General features: G+C 45.7%; 1 pseudogene; it reads right to left on the bottom strand.

The window, feature by feature from the left end:
• Nucleotides 1-6,020: 6,020 nt before the first annotated feature.
• LOC119379622 (uncharacterized) overlaps nucleotides 6,021-18,172 on the bottom strand; it is a 66,396-nt pseudogene continuing 54,244 nt past the window's right edge.

Genomic DNA, 18,172 nt, shown 5'->3' with positions numbered 1-18,172 from the left:
ACAGCGGCAAGCCTTCGCATGGTATAGTGCGCACCGTGCTGTCATCACCATTGGTAGGCGCACGCATCCGGTTTGACCGCACAGCGCATATGCGCGCCAGTCCATCCTGATAACTTGACGGCGCGGACTATGCGAAGGCTTGCCTGTGTTCGGGTTCAATTTGACGCGCACTGTACCTCAAATCAACCTTTGTGCAAAGAAATGACATCCCGTACCTGCAGAAACAAGGGATCTGAATATGATCCTGCTTAGCCCCAGTCTTGAGCGACCTGTATTTTGCAAAGCTAGACAGAGACCTGTCTGCCCGCCTCAGTGAGACAAAGGTTGTTAGAACTTTTAGATTTGTTGATGATTTTTTAGTGTTTGTTAGACGACATTGACACTGAACCTTCTTGTTTTTACTGTTGTGCTAGAGTGCATTTCCGCTAAAAATTACCTTCAAGGTTCCCTTACAAGGAAATACTAAATTTCTAGATGTAAATTTTTGCTTCACTGATGCTGGTGCTACAGTTCTAGGGCAATTAAACCGTTCTTATCCTATCACTCAGCCTATTCCAAATTAGTTAAAAGGGGTGTTGCAAAAATGTATTTTACTAACGCGCTCGCTTTCACTTTACCGACCAAGTGTTCAGGAAGCACGCCTTGCGTCTACAAGATCCCGATTATCCCAGGCAGCTCTTAGTGTTGGTGGCAGAACAAACGCTGAATCAAGCGCGAAAAACATGTAACCCTGAAAGCGTGCAATACACTTCTGCCAGGGAGAGCAGCATACGACCGGCAGTAATTGCTTACATCCACCGGTTCTCGTACAGCCTAAAGAAAATCGCACGGCGAGGTAATACTGTTTCTCACCTCATAAACTAATCAGCCTGTGCAGAAAAACAAAACCAGAGAAGGAAAGCTGCCAAGTAAAAGACAGAAATAAATGTGTGTAATGCAAGACTTGGGTCATCTACCGCCTCCCCTTAACGTGCGGGAAGTGTTACGTCAGGAACATGCATCAATGATAGGCTGCGTGAACACAAGAATAAAGTTGGAAAAATCGCATCTGCTGGTTTCCTCGCACTCCATTGTAGTCAGCATCACTGTTATCCTCTCTTTTAGCCCACCAAAATAACATGCAGTAGGAATTGTGGACTAACTGGACGAATAATCAAAGCTGCGCTTGGGGATATGTGCATCAGCAAGCACTGTCAGACAAATAACTAGAACATCTGCGTATTCCTGGGGATATCAATGCATTTTTCGCTTTGTTCACCAAACTCACGTGGCTGTGACTCGTGAGGCGATTGCATAAGTGTACCCTGGTTTCTGAAATTAAATCATTGTTGAAAGTTAGCGCTCCGTGTGTATATGTGTGCCTATATGTTTGTCCTACAAAAAACTCGCAGGAAGTGGAAGATACAAGGGCCATGAAAAAATTCTTAAACATGGGGTGTGTGCTCCGGCCGATGTTTCGACAAGTGGACTTGTCTTCTTCAAGGCTCGCGCTGGCTGTCTTGTCTTTTATGTGTGCTACAAGGAAGAGAACTCAAGCAGCCGTTATACTCAGCGCTCAACTCAGGCGTACACGAAAGGCATCTCGGGAAAGACCATGTGATGGCCACAACTACACTGTAAAAAATTCACCGTTAGTTTTACGGTAAGAGCACCGGCAGCTGATGCTGCCAGACGTTTACCGTAAAAAAATTGTGGCCCGTATTTCAAGTTTACGGCATGCATGCCGTCCATATAATGATATCGCGTAGAAAAAATGTAGCCACTGTTTTTTCACTCCACAGTATTTTTCCAGTAAACATAAACCACAGCCCGTAAAATCTACGTTGCACCAATTTTGTGCTTTCTAGTGTTTCAGCCGTTAAATATACGGTGGTTACACGGTATATTCATCGTTACACGGTGGGGTGTAAAACACGATAATGTGTAAATTCATCGTTACACGGTGATATGTAAAACCTCAGCAGCAATGTTTTCTCGTGTTGTAGCCGCCTGTAAAACATGGAGTGCACTATGAAACATGCATACCAACATGTTCTGACTTTGTAACCTTTACGCAGTAATATATGACATGGCCTGTGAAAAGAGCACAATGACATTTTGCTGGTATTGTAGCTTTTGCAGTGAAAAATGTGGACAAACAGCCCTTTTACGTATAGGTAACTGTCTACCCATACTACTGGAAAGGAAGTCATGCAGATTTGTCAACTTAGGGGATTTGTAATGTACGCAAAAGATATTCTCGATCGTCAATGCCCACGCTATTTCATGGTGCGACAATCATTCGACCTGATTTACACAGTTGCAGCCCTGCTGTATTTCTACTATGCTGGTACCTATGACACTCAGACAACGCCTAAGAATTACATGCTTGCATTGGGACACTGCTCTAAAATGGGAAGTGTAAATATGCTGTGCAGGAAGACAATGCAATGGAAATTGGCAACACTGGTATTTATTAAAGTGTCTATTTGCATATGTACATTCGAGGCAAAAAAAAAATAACTTTACCATAATCTCTTTGTAACAGTTTGATCTATCTTGTGCTTTTTTAGGTCTTCAAAAATCTGCAAAAAACTAACAAACAAAAGAGCGTAAGACAATACAATATTTGTGCTCTTCGTGGACAGATTATATAACACTTCACTTCACTTCACTTTATTTCCTTAAATACCTCCATCGAGGGGTATTACATAAGGGGTGGTGTTTAATAAAACTATACAAGGGTGTTTTTAATAGCTTCAAAAACATAGATGGGTTAGTGATGGCAGAAATGTTCGTGAGGAAGGCCATTCCAGTCTTTTGCTGCTCGTACGAAAAAGGAGGCTTGGAGTGTGATGGTCCGGGTACGTGGCAGTGCCACTTGAAGAGGATGACCACTGCGATGAGATGTGTGTGAAGGGGGTGTGACGTACGGTGGACGATTGACTGAGCTGAAATAAAACATGTGAAAAAGAGAGAGCGCGGCAACCTGTCGGCGGAAGGCATGTGTTTGCAAACCCGATTCCGCCTTCAAGGATGAAGTACTGATGTCATATGAATATGCAGAATGAATGAACCTGGTAGCCCGATTTTGAAGCGATGCGAGGTCATTTATGATATATGTTTGATGGGGGCTCCAGATGGAAGATGCATATTCAAGCTTCGATCTGACAAATGATTTATATGCTAGTATTCTGATATTTGACGGAGTATGACGTAAGTGTCGCCTAAGAAATTCTAATGACTTATTAGCAGCCGAAATGATGTTAGTAGTGTGATGACGCCAGGAAAGGTCATGGGACAATGTGAAACCGAGGTATTTGAATGATTGAACTTACACTGGAGTATTATCGATTGAATGGGTGAACATAAAAGGGTTATTGCGGCGAGAAAAGGAAACGAGCTTTCTTTTGTTAGGATTAAGGTTCATTAGCCAACGATTGCACCATGTTTGTATATTGTTAAGGTCATGCTGAATTAATGTTTGGTTATGAATGTTGGTTACTGAACGGTAAAGTACACAGTCATCTGCAAACACTCGAAAGTTACGCGATACTTGCATTGGTAGGTCGTTAATATATATTAAGAAAAGAAGAGGTCCTAGGACAGACCCTTGCGGGGCACCTGACGTTACAGGTAGTCGGTTAGAAGAGTGATTATTAACAAACATGATTTGAGAGCGATTAGTCAGGAATGATGTTATCCATGCAAGTACGTTAGGATCTAAGTTTAACAGAGATAATTTTAGAATTAGGCGTTTGTGAGGGACAGTATCACAAGCTTTAGCAAAAATCCAGGAAAAGGACATCAGTCTGAATGTTACAGTCAAGGTTAGAATGCACGTCATGAAGAAAAATGGCCAGCTGCGTTTCGCAAGAATAACCTTTGCGGAACCCATGTTGGCAAGGGTGAAAAAAGTGTATTGAGTCCAAGAAGTTGATGATATGGGAATATATGGCATGCTCCATCATTTTGCAGGGGACACTAGTTAATGATATGGGACGGTAATTGAGTGGCGAGTCTCTGTTACCTGATTTGAAGACTGGAACGACCTTGCCCACTTTCCACTCTGGTGGCAGGATGCTTGTTAATAATGACTGCGAAAATAACAATGTTAGGTACGCGGCACACACATCTTTAATATTTATTAGGAGTTTTGAGTTAATATCATCCACGCCTGCAGAAGATGAAAGCTTAATATTTTCTATGATCGAAATGATTCCGTCTGTACAAAATCTAATTGTTAAAAATGTTCGCGCATTCACTGTTGTTGACTGCATCGCCATGCGCATTTAATACACTAATGGTGCGTATCTTCTGAGGTTTCAGAATCTGCCAAAATTTAGGACGGCTGGTTGCGAGCATTTTAGGTAGCTTATCGTGAAAGAACGAATGCTTGGCGTTACGAACAGCCCTAAGATAATTATGTTCAGCGGCATAATATTTTTTCCATGCAGCCAGGAGTTGAGATTGTTTGGCTGATCGAAAGAGACGTTTCTTCTTGTTGTTTTGTTTTTTAAGTGTAAAGGAGTACTGACATGAATTTAAAAATTTTTCGGGTTGTTGCTCTAAATGAAAGCACGGGTGTCGAGAACCCTAAAAAGAGTGTCGTGGTGCCTGGGGATGCATTGCATATATTTTAAATACCGCTTCTTTCAACCAGCAGTTTCGGTTTCGGTTTCGAGAGGGTGGCTTCATAGTGACGTTTCAAGTCGGCCCGTGACGTCACGGGCAGACTACAACCCACGAAATATGCACCTGATGTCCTTTGCTGTCAGTCGAACGTGGTTCATGATGAGTGAACTGTCGTCCAGTGCCTCCGACAGCGATTTCTGTGATTTAGGCTGCATGCAGAACCCAGATTTCGCAAACCAAGTGAGCTGACTTGAAACGTCATAGGGCTCTCCATGCGGTGAAGCTGCCTTGCATATGCTGGGAGATGAAAACTTTAAAATCAAATTTAAATATTTATACGTGTTTCCCGGATGCGGTATGGGGAGAGCGTTAGCACTACATGCCAAGGAAACCAAAAACGTCCATTTTGCTGCACTTCAAAATCGTGTCAGTACTCCTTTAAGTGTATTTGTAAATTTATTGCGGTTTGCGGTGAACGTGATTTTCGGAATAAACTCCTCGACAAGAGTGGCTAATTTATCTTTAAATATGTCCCAGTTTTCATTAATAGGGCGTGTGCGGCTTACTCTCTCGAATTCAGGAAGGAAATCGGCTAATTCGTTATTATTTGCGCTGTAATTGCCTTTGTCGTAAAGACGGATTGTCTTAGTGACTAAGTCTCGTCTCACAGGTCGAAACGAAAAAGTTGCGCGGATTACCTTGTGATCACTGATCGCGCGCAGATATGTAATTGATGATAAGCTCTCTGAATAACTAGCTAGTATTAGATCTAAAATGCTGGAATTGCTCTCCGTAACGCTCGTCGGTTGTGATACAAGTTGGGTTAGGTTGCAATTAAGGCAGAGGTCTACAAAGTCTCTGGCGGGCTCACTGCCCACAGCTGACGGGACACTACTATTCCAGTCTATTTGAGGAAAATTGAAGTCACCAAAAAGGAGTATCTCTGCTCGTGAGTACTGTTTGCTAAGGTCACTCAGGTTATTGTTAAGTTTATATGTGAAATCTGGGATACTATTAGGAGGCCTATAGCAAACGCCTATAAGGACGGTATGAGGGCAAGCACGGCAAACGATCCAAAGAATTACGAGCTCAGAAGATTTGGTCCTGGCCACCGAGCACGATAACTGTTGGTGCACGGCGATCAGAACACCGCCTCCCCGCGCGCCCGCACGGTCCTTCCGATAAAGGTGAAAACCGGGTAAACTATCCAGTACTTCTGCGTCGGTTATATCCTTTGTGAGCCTTGTCTCAGTTATCATCACTACATTACTGTTGGACGATAAAACAAGCTCAGAAAAAGCGTCGCGCTTAGGAAAAAAACTACGTGCGTTGGCAAAGACTACAGAAAGTGACAGGTTAGATTGAGGCGTGGCGGTGTGCCGGGTGGATTTACGTCGAGGTAATCGCTATGACGCTTCCCTGACAGTTTGTGACTGCTCGTTGTAGACGTAGCGCTTGTGACCCATTAGCAGTGTTTTGTAGTTTATGGAGAAAGGCAGCGATTTGGCTTTAGCGAAGGCAATCAGATGCCGGCGGATGTTTTGGACAGGACGAGAAAAGTCTTCACCAACGCTGAAAGTGAATCCCTTAAATTTCCGTCCGTTAGAAAGAATCACTTCTTTTGTTTTATGGAAGGTGAACTTAGCTATTATGGGACGATGACGGTTAACATCCCTGAGGCGACCCAGGCGATGCGCGCGCTCAATTTCTTTTGGTTCAATAGATATACCCAGATGGTCACGGCAGTGATTGATGACAAGCTGTACAACATGGGCAAACGCCACTGACCCTGTTGATTCAGGAAGCCCATAAAAGATGAGATTATTGCGCCGAGAATGATTTTCAGCATCATCCACGCGCGCTTCAAGTTTGTGCAATAGGTCAGTCACGTGAGCGGTGCCTATTCTCAGCGCTTCCACGTCAGAACGCAAGGAAAGAATATTTTGGCAGTGCTATTCTAGATCAGTCATGCGTCTAGTGAGATCTGCGATTGATTGACCTGTAGATAACAGATGAGACTTAGGGTCCTGCACCTGACCGATTAATTCCGTCTGACCGGCAGATAATTTCTGCAGTTCAGTTAGTACAGCATTAGAGGTAGGACCCGGGTTGCTCTCCACATCGCCCGACATCATCAACAAGGCAACAAGTGCAACAAGAACGCAGCAGTGTGCGCTCGGCAGCTGAAACAGCAGGTAATTACTAGACTTCTTAGTAAAGAGACTGCAAGTTTTACTAACCTGCATGATAAGTGTGAATGGATTAGCGGTCTGCGTTGGTGCACAGCCGCCGAGCCCACAGAGCGCACTACCTACGATGTGACTTTTAGGCTATGGAGGTTTAAATTAAAGTACTCAGGCTGTTAGTATATAATGAGCGGCCACAGCAGAATACAGCATTGAGAGACTAGAGTGATTTCAGACAATGATCTTCTCACGGCCCCTTTATTTGAAAGAAGAAATCGGAAACCTCATTTTGTGCTTTACTTCGACCATCAGCCTAAACATGTCCGCTCTGAGACAAGGCATCTCCAACTTTCCTTCTATTAACCGTTACCTAGTAGCTGCACCAGCCTCAGCGCCCTAGATTTAATAATTTCAGATTCCCATGTCATTTTTGTCCCCACTACAACACTTTCTATTGCTTCGAATCCACAGCTTCATCCAAAGTGACGATCTGTTTATTTTTTTACACTTCATGCACTGCCCATCGATATATTTTTCTTCCTTTCAGCAACTATATCATTACTAGCATTTATTCCATAGTTAATTCGGTTCTTTTCCAGCCCGTTCATGTTAATCTTTATTTTAATCTCAACCCAATTTATTATCCTCTGTTTTATATAGGTGAGTAGTGGTAAGATATAGCTTTTGCAAGCTTTTGTCCGATACTGGAAAGCTGCGACTCTGAGTACCGGCGAAGTGTATTTCACCCGATTCTTAGCTTCTTATTTATTTCACTCTTATTGGCTGGGTTAATGGTAACTGCAAGGCCACAGCAAATGTATTTATTTATCAGTTCTATTCTTTCAGATCTTATGGTTAACTGATGTTCTGTCCGTTACCAGTTGAACGTTAGGTTTTCCTCCAACTCCTTGTTAGGCCCACCATAGTGCTTCACTTTTTTTGTTTCTCCATCATGCTCTGAAGTTGTCTCGTGATTCAAATAATAAAACATTATCACAAAATTTTAAATCGCTAAAAATTCGCTATAAATTTTTATTGAAAAAGATCTGCTATTCCATTTCTTTGATGAATCCTGCAAGCATACAATGAATACTATTGCATATGTACGCGATCTATACCTGACACTTTTGCTAATTGCAATTTTACCACTTTTATAAGGGGAACTTAGCTTGGGACACAGTCAGAATAGATATTTCGCATATGCCTCATCTGCAATCTAGTTGCAAAACGATGACCCCCTATTTACATTGTATGAAGTCCAGAAAACATTTTGCCTCCTAAACGGGTAACGAAGCTGCTCTCAGGTCACTACACATCAACTACTGTCGACTTCTGATGCGTGTAATGAAATGGAAGTAGGTGGACTGACGCTAACAAGACTGTGTAAAATTAAATTTAACAATAACAAGTAAAAACTAATGAATCTAGGAAAGCTATCCAGATGACAAAGTAATCATTGCGCCCATCAGTAGTATAACAGTATAAAAGCCATAATGTGAATGTCCGAGAACAAATTCGCACAGGCTTACTTAGCTGATCCCTCACGGTTTCTATGCTCCTCTAAGCCAACATTTCCCTCTCTTTAACTAGAGGTCTCTTCATAGCAACATTGACCAGCAAGATAGTTTTAGGCTAGGTTGTACTTTCAACATTGTGCATCCATACAGAACTCCTGGAAAATGCACAAGTGGCATCTCCAGCAGAAGCTACTCGGACATAAAGCGAACCAAGCTGTCGAAAAAATGTGTTTACATTGTTGGCTTTATTTTTGTGCACCTATAAAGCTAGACTTTAGCCAAAAGGTTTACCATGTGAAGTTCACTTGCTGTAGTAGTGGGATGGACAACTGGTATGGTCCGTTGTAGTCAATACTTCTACCTCAAGAAAATGCAGTGAGGACTTTTGCTGCTCACCTAAACATTCCATTCAGAATCCATCATTTTTTTTGTCAAACTGAAGACTTGTGGGTTCTCTTTGCTTGCTTTTATTTCTTAGCCTTGCTTCCATGGTCTGGGTTAATACCAAAAAATGTGCCCTGTACCAAAAGCAGGAAAAAACAATGCTAAATATTGCAGTAATGAAGTTACTGATGAGCTTGTACCCAGATTTGTAGTAATTTCCAAAATACATTCAAGAAGTTATGCAGGTTCTAGATGTTGAAATTCGGTGTCTCAAGGCTATCCATAAATGTTGTTTACACAGAGTTTGCTCCTTCTTAGAAATCACCCTATCTAGCATAGATGTTAACCACTAATCTGCAGCAAAGTTTCACTCCACCAGTATTGATTTTTTAGCTGCAGCAGTGGCTTAGAGATTTAAGCATCTGCTCATATATGGATGGTGGGAGGTTCGATCCCCAGTGCATTTGGGCGCCCGCCAGTGATGCAACGGGTACAAGCTTCCCTTGGCCTGCTGCTCGGCATATCTTCGGTATATCTGAGAACACTTGGAAAACAGGCCTTATATGTCAACTATCATGAGCCATAGTCCTCTCTGGCCAAAGTTGCCTTTGCACCAATAAATTATTCGTCATCAGTGGCAGCATTATACTCTTGCCACATTGCTGACTAGTTGCACGCACGCTCACTGGCGCCATCTGCCAACTTGAATTTGTGGATGAAAAGACCTTAAGCAGAAGCGCTACAGGATGGTGGGATGTCACATTGGGACTTCACACCGCCGACACCCCTCAATGAAGGCATAATCAATAATATTTAAAAAAAAAACGTCTCTTTACTGCAACAGCCTATGAGGTAGTATTCAGGGCATGGAGTACATATTTATACATTTATGTACCCCTGGGTATGTGGAGTATGCAACTGTGTAAAGACCGGATTTTTGTTTCAGTCTAGAAGGCAGTTTAGAACTCGAAACCGTGGCACAGCAAACGCGCACACTCGTGGAAACTCAATGCTCCTTCAGCTGCTGACACAGAAAAAGCTAATAGACATAACTATACAACATGAAGCAACAGATATTACAGCACTTCAACGAAGAAAAAAATGTTTCCGCAACTAGTACCGTTTCAGGCTGCTTTTCGCGATGAAAACAGCGCGAACTCAAAACTGCAGCGCACCGATAGTGCGCACATGTGGGAACTTGAAACCATCTTACTGCTGGCACGCAACACGCCGTTGAAAATAACTACATACCTGTTGAATGTAGCGAATATTGACGGCGTGCTGTGTGTTTCCGGCACAAGTGGTACCGCTTCTGGTCAAACGCCACCTGATAACTCGAAGGTTCACATACATGCAGTTTTGCATTGGCACATACAACAAAAAGAATCGCGCACTAAGCCGGCGCGTATCCATGCTAGGCGAAGTATACAGCAGTGCATGCGGTGCAAACACAAAGCGTCTATTCAAGAAGCCAGCAAGTGCACAAAATCCAGCCTGTCAAACGAAGTGGCTTTCTGATACTTCCAGAGCACATATATTCGTATGCGTCACTGCGCGATTAAGTTTTGAGCAAAGATTGCGACGCACCTGCAGCGGGTGTACAAAACGTGGCCCAACGGCTTCCATATCAGCACCGATTGCAGAGCCTTCAAAAATGGCGAGACTGGTGAGGCATCGGGCGCCGGCGTTTCCTTGGCGTATCTGCGCTGCTCTGCGCCTGCATTCCCAGGATTTGGAGACATCTCTACGTAGCGCCATCTCTCGGCGGCAGCAACGGCATCCTGCCATAACTGAACGGCAAATAGGCGAAAAAAATCATATCTCTTGAAAAAAGCTAGTAATCAAAAACGACTCCGGGTTCTATACAGCAGAGACCTATTGGAACATTTTGGCAAAATTGCAGTAGCGCACTACAAAACGTGTGGCTTCCCAGGACAATTGAACACCGCCCATTAGAAACACATGGGGCCCCATTGTTAAATATTAAACGCTCTGGGAAGCCACGCGGTTCGTAGTGTGATACTGTAATTTTACCAGAATATTCAAATAGGTATCTGCTGTATAGAACCGTGAGTCGTTTTTGATAACTAGCTTCTTTCGTCAGATATGATTTTTTTCGCCTATTGCCCCTTCAGTTACGGCAGGCCACTGCTGTCATCGAACAGAGATGGCGCTACGTGGACATGTCTCCAAATCCTGGTCATGCCCGGTTTCTCGCGCGGACCGTAACACAAGGTGTTCCGGCGCGCCAAGTATTCGTCGCAGCGTCTATGCGGGTGCACGAGCGGCGGGAAACGAAAGGCGCGCGCATGACGCCTCTTCTTTACTATTTCCTTTCTTCTCTCCTACAAGCCAATGCGCATGCGCGTGGCATGGTATACAGTGAGAATACCGTAGTTTACGTTTGCGATGGCGACACCGCATTTTTTACGCAATATTGGGCGTAAAAATAACGGTCTGTTTTTACAGTGTACTTTAGACGTTCTTAAACTGCGCGAAATGAGCAGGACACAAGCAAGAAAACACAGAGAACACCACGAGGTGTTCTGCGCTCGTGGTGTTCTCTGTGTTTACCTGTTTGTGTCCTGCTCATTTCGCGCAGTTTAAGAACGTCTGACAGCAATAAACCAACAAGGCCGCCAGAACATATTACTGAAGTTCACAACTATAGCCCCAGGCAATGTAACCGTTGGTGACTGAACCCAGCTGTTGAACACTTCTGCAGTGTCATAAGGTGCGCTGATATGCTTTAGTGTTGGACTGCGCTAATCTTTGATAAAAACATAAAAACATGGTTTGTTTATTCGCGCAAAGATTCAGTGCATCAAAACGAATGAAAATTGCGCTTTTTCTTCTAGCGTGTTGTCACGGGGTCGTGACATCAACGAAGGCTGCAGTCGGCGTGTCAAAGATGAAACTCTTTATTTGGCCGAACTTGTGGCCGTGAAACGGAAAGTCAAACTACAGCGATACACTGATTGCGGCGAACCGAGCGTCGGCCGTCGATAAACTGAGCCGCGGCAAGGCGCGCCGGCATTTTATACGTGCGGCATCGAACATTCGAGCCTTCTCGCTGGACCAGTTACACACGGACCAGTTACACAAACAGAGCAAAGAAGCGCGCCTGGCAGTATTTTAGTAACACAAGGCAAGCGAACGGAAGCTTCTCGAGGCAAGAAGCTCGTCGCTCTATCGCCCGTCTATTGCGTAACGGCAGCCGGGGGGGGGGGGGGGCATAAGGATAAAGTGCGCGTGAAGAAATATGCAGGAGACGCCTCGCGAAGCTCCTCTAGTCTAGGGTCTGTGGTCTGCCTCTCGTCGAATTTGTGAACCGCGGTATGACTTTTAGAACGACGGCCCACGATAGCAAAGGAAGAGTTGATGCAATGGACACGAAGGAAACATCCTTACTCGTACGACAATAAATTGAAAGCGCTCAAGTAAGCCGGCAGTGTAGGGCTCCTGGGCAAACCACGCTGCACTTGCGCTGGCCGTCGTGAGCTTCATCTTCTGTCTGCTTGTCGTGAGAGTGTAGGAGAAGCTCACACGGACATCACTGCAGTCGTGAATTCGAGTGCATCGACGTGAATGCGTTTTCCATTTTATTCTCCGAGCATGCGCGCTGCCAGCGACGACAAACGTTTCTATTTACCAACGAGAAGCTCGTCTGTGTGGACGAGAACACACAGAGCTCGCGGCTGAGCTACTCGCTTACGCAAAGGAACTCATTATCCAGACCAGAGGCTTTAGAAGTGGCTAGGAGAATTAGCGGAGGTGCGAATTTATGATCGCTTCACTGTGCCATACAAGTGCGTACCTCAACGATACAGCAGGAAATAGCGCAATCGATGTAAAAAAATGCTTTAGCAGACATGACTGCTGCATCGCACCAGTGCTTGACGCCGGGACTTTTTTAAATTCTGGCGGGGGGACACGGAAGTGGAGATGCGTTCTTGCTACGCCCATGCATCTCACTGCTGATTTCGATGAGCGCGCAGGTAGACAACAATCGTGGAGGCTGGTATTTTTGCGACGTGGTACATAAAATGTAGAATGGCTGAACAATAAGACTGGATGCTGGTGTTCACACAGCATATGAGTTTGTGGCTGAGACAGTTAAGGGACAATACGGCCATGCATAAGGGTATATTTTTCAATTGAAGGCGACATTGCTACATTGTGGAACAGGCCGCATAAATGGCCGGAACGAGTGACGCAGGAAATTGCGAAACAATTCTTGCTTTCACCTGGTATGTGGTCGCGTGTGAGAATGAAATCCTTCCCACCATAAAAAATCAAGATTCTAAATACATGCGTTGTTTTTCAAATGCCTGAAAAACATTTGGCCGCCGGATAATTCAACCTTGAAAGACGAGCGCATGTGGTGGCGTAAAATCTTCGAATTACCCATAGCCGCGTCCTTCCTAAGCGCAAAAAGCGAACCGCGAGGCTTTCGTGCCATTACTATATATTTTGTTTCCGGTACATATCGCCCCATTTCCATCTCATCGAGAATACCATTAGCGTCAAAGCCGCGAAGGAAAGTGTAAAGATCCACGGCTGTTTCCCTTCCATGCTGTGGTTTTTCGTAGAGGCCACCCTTAAAAAACGGTCCATTTGCCCAATGCGAAGATAAGGTCACGCACTGTGTCCCGACCTTCGAACGCTGGACACCTCTAGCGCCGATTGGCGCCCACTGACGCTACTCCATCCCCGATGCGCGAGTACCCAGACCACGAAATCGATTCTCCCGCGTATGGCATTTCGGTGGCGTCAGAGATAAAACAGCAGGGAATTGAAACAGGGGCGAAGGAAGAAAAAAAGCGAAGGGCGTGCAATCAGAAGCTGGGTGGCGAGCATTAGCGGTTGACGCGCCTGTACCTTCGAGAGGCACGCGCGTTTTTGGAGCTGTGCGAACGATCATCACAACGAATCCTTGACTGCCGATTTCGCCACCAAAACTTCCGCCAAGACTCAACGGTGCCTCGCGATGTCGGTTAATGAAAGTTCGAGCAAGAATCACTCTTCCCGGATAAACAAGCGAAAGGCAGGTGAGAGCAGTTAGTCTGGCTTTTACTAGGAAAAACAAAAGAACAGAGAAGGTTTAAACAGTCCGGCTGTGAAAACTGCAGATAGTCGAGTGCGTCCTTCTACTACAAAATGAAGACTGCCCGAAATTCATATATATAAGGAAGGGAGCAAGGTCAAGCGGCGACTGTGCGGCTTTTTTTTCCTCCTCCTCAGCCATGTATTTTTGTATGCGTGTCTGAAATAAAGACTCGGACTCAGATATATATATATATATAGTTTATTTGTGTGCAGTTTCTGTGCACAGGCCGCTTGACACGGTCTTCACCTATTTTCTGAAAAAAAACGCATAAATACATCCGAGGACAAATTGAAAACATGCTTTTCGAATCTGCATGTACCCTTCCACCATTGAAGGCTTGATTAATTGGAAAATAAGGTCGTGAGTTCAGTGCATTGGATGATTGTTAGCGCGCAATTGACTAGGGCAACAAAAAAGGATGGTGTTGGAGAACGCCGCTCGTCTTCTTGTCGTCGTTGTCATGTACGCTGAAAAACGTAAACATCGAGCACTACGATTGTGCCAACGGAACAGAAAAAAAATCCGCCAATCGCCATAGCAATCCGCCAGTCCGCCATAGCAGCTTCGTCTAATCTGTCAAATCTGACACGATCATCCAATACAACTCAACCCATAACCAAACCAAACGCCACCCATTTTTGAATGATTAGACTGTCCGCGAACCCCCACCTCATAAAGACTTATCCAGTTATCGCACATGTCCAGTGGGCGTGCCTACGGTAAGGCGTCAACCCAGATTAATGTGGTAAGTATTCACAACTGTGCCTAAAGAAAAGTGGAATAAGTTTTGGTAGACACGCGAACAAGAACAAAAAAAAAACTCTTAAGTAGGTAGCGCTTTCATATTAATATTATCATTGTTTTTCTATGTAAAGCCAGCTCTCTTGTCATCTTACTACAATCTGCCTAAATGCTAAAGGTTCATTCCCGCTTTTTTAACACGAAAGAGTTTTATGCCGGGGTCCACCAAGTACTTCCGTTAGGGTTATGACGTTGATAAAATGGACGCCAACGGGTGAGAAAGAAAAAACCTAAGAAAAAAACCCGCATTTCCCCGAAGGGGAGTATGAGGAAGTGCGAAGCACGGGGTGATGTTATGAGGGGGCGCGCGCGACTAAACTGCAGAGCCGAGCGAAGGAGACGGCAGCGAGAGAGCACGCGTTTTTAAGTGCAAAGCACATTTACTGATGATGATGATCTGTCTTCCGAACTCGTTCCAAAGAACCCGCAACGCGTTCAACTTGTTGGCGGCGTTGCGCACGCCCGAGATGGGGCTCAGGTTGTTGTCGAACCACAGTCGATCGCACACCGCGCAGCTATATCCGAAGCTGTGGTCCAGGAAGTCTCGCTGGAAGTGCGCGTCCGGCCGATCGAATTCGAGGGCCCGCGCTCGCTTACGCAACGCGCGTCCCCGCGCCAGATCGGCTTCGGGGTGCTCGGCTCGCTTCGCACGCTTTCGTTCGGCGTCTCGCCGCCGGCCTTCATCACCACAGGCAATGCGCGGGGCGCGCGCAGCCACGGAGCGGAGGGCGGAGCGCGCGCAGTCACGTGGGGCGTGACGTCGCTGCGCCGTTGCTACAGACGCTCCTCTCCGCTCCTCGCGCCGTTGCTATGGGACGGCGGATTCAGGGTCGCTTATAAAGTGCATTCGCACTTAAAAGACACGCCGCTGGAAATCGAACCCACGACTTGCGGCCGCGACGGTATGCGCCCGACGCTCAAACGACTAAGGTACATTCACAGACGTTGGACACTTGGCGAACGCGCCTTGTGTCTTTCACACATTCTCTCTCTCGCGGTGCTCTCAGTTGGCGGTGTGGGTAGGCGGGACAGAGCGGGACGGTGCCGCCGTCTCTGAGAGGTGAAAAGAAGTAATGCGTCACAATCGACACTTACTAGCGCTTACCCCGAGCTTGCGGGCGTTATTGGAGGTCATGGTTAAAGCGTCTCGATACAGCGAGGGACACTGGCCGCGCTGGCGTCGCCGAGACACCCTAGACGCAGTTACGTGCTTTGCCTTTCGCTTCGAGTTAGCGTGCGCCGTCTCATCGGAGTAGTGTGGCTTCCCCATGCACCAACGGGATTTCTCCGCTGCCGACTACTTCGATTGCGAGAGCACACCGACTAACAAAACTGCTGCAATACGCAATGCAGAAAAGACGCGATTTCGATGGGCGAATGCCGTGCCTTGGTGGATCGAGACAGAGGCCAGCGGGACGCACACGTTTGCGGCTCAAGCTAAGAACTTCTGCCTCCCGTGTTGCTGACAGGCGTCGGTTACCCATTACTAGAAAGCGCACACCGTGCCGTTTCTCTCCTTATTTGACGACGTTTTGAAGTAGTGCATATCGGGTACCAGTGTTTTATGAGCTTGTTGATGTCATCTTTATGTGGGATTCACGATTCGCTGTGTCCCAATAGATGTTCACAACTTCAGCTACAACAACGGTTTAATCACGATCATGGCCGTTAGTCGTCGCGATGGAGACATGCCACTAGGCGTAAACATGAGTGCATCCACGTCAAACGGTGCTATAGCTGCCAAACACGAATGCACATTGTACAAGCTCTCATGTATCACTACATAATAAGCACTATTCTGTGATGACACGTTTCACTTTCGTGTTATACCGATTCCTATGACGGAGGGATCAGCCATGTTTATGAGATGGCGGTGACTTCCACGCATGGAAGCCAGCTAAAAAAGAAAGAGCAGGAACCAACAGCACAAGAATTAAAAATGAGAAGTCATTAAGTGAACAACCGGAAATACTTCGTGAAAAAAATTATAGCTTATCACACTTGAATAAAGCTTGCGGTTTGCCCTTCGCTCTGTCATTCTTGTTTCTATTTTCAATCTTCAGACAAGAAATGCATTTTGTGGCCGATTTTGGAACGGCTCATTTTAATTTCTCTTCTAAGAATTTATCTCGCCGATCTGTGCCAGCGTCTTAGCCAACGAAGTGAGCTGAAAATCTCAAACATACGGCACCAATCTATTACCATAATGTTGAGAGCCCTAATTGCTCTTGAATAGCAATTAAGTTAACCTAAAGACCTTTCCTGGTTGTAAAAAAGCTCGTTGGTTGTGCATACGCAGCTGCAATTTAACGAAATCGTGTCCTAACGACGACCGAGGAAGAAAACATGGCTGATACCTCTATCATAGGAATTGGTGTAACACGAAAGTGAAACGTATCTTCACAGACGTAGTTGAGCGCTTGTGCTGCATTCCTTCGCCCCAAGAGCGAAGGAATGAATGATATAGCAACAAATCATAATGTCACGCGAAGAATGGCAAGCAGCTCGAAACTTCCAACGCGCTGCTCCAGCAGAAAGGACGCACAGAACGAACGTACACGGGATGAGCGCGAGCTAGCTTTCACAGTTTTCACTTATTTCTCTGTGAGGAGCGCGCTACTTTTGCAAAAGCGCCCGCTGCAGTGAGCAAAATGACCTTCGTGCTCTGAACTCAAACTTGCGGTGAGAGCACAAGACGTACAAACCACCGTCATCACGAGATAAGCGCGCGCGCACAAGCGACCACGCCCTGTAGAGGCGCGTGCTCATTGCAACGCGTGGGGCGACGGCCTTTAAAGCGCGCTCTTCGGCCTCTTCGCACGATCCCGATAGTGATAACGAAAGCACGCTGACGTACCACCGATCTCAGAGCACCGCCACCGGCAAATGATGTACATAAATAGCTCGCCGTTAGCATGGCGATGAGTGCATCGTCTGTGGCCGAATAGTTTGGCGCCGTGCGCTGCGGAGCAAGCGGTCGCAAGTTCCACTCCCGGTGACAGAGCTTTTGCTTCCAGTTTTTTCTTTGCCATCTGTCAGTCTTTATATTTTACAACGTCATGTCCATGACGGAAATACGCTAGTAGAGCCGTGGTGCACCGCGGCACAAGACAATTTCGTGTTAAAATACAACATGACTGATCCCTCCGTCATAGGAATCGGTATAGCACGAAAGCGAAACGTGTCTTCGCAGAAGTAGTTGATTGGTCACTGTGCATTATAATATATGAGAGCTTCTACAATGTCTATTGATGTTGGCAGCAATAGCGCCGTTTGACACGGATGAACCCACGTTGACGCCTAGTGGCACATTTTCACCCCGACGTCTAATGCCCATGATCACGATTTCACCCTTGTGGTAGCTTAAGTCGTTAACATATGGCTTGACACAGCGTATAGTGAATCCCTCTGAATGATGGCATCAACAAGCACATAATAAGCTCTGTTACTCCTTCAAAGCGTCGCCACTTGAGACGGCCACGGCAAGCTGTGCACTCCCCAGTAATAGGGACACCTGCGCCTGTGCTCATGCATACACTACCACAATTCGCTTCAGCAAC

Source organism: Rhipicephalus sanguineus, chromosome 1 (genome assembly GCF_013339695.2).
Source record: "Rhipicephalus sanguineus isolate Rsan-2018 chromosome 1, BIME_Rsan_1.4, whole genome shotgun sequence".
NCBI classification, from domain to species: Eukaryota; Metazoa; Arthropoda; class Arachnida; order Ixodida; family Ixodidae; genus Rhipicephalus; species Rhipicephalus sanguineus.
The sequence above is the reverse complement of the archived record's forward strand: the minus strand, read 5'-3'. Positions and strand labels throughout refer to the sequence as shown.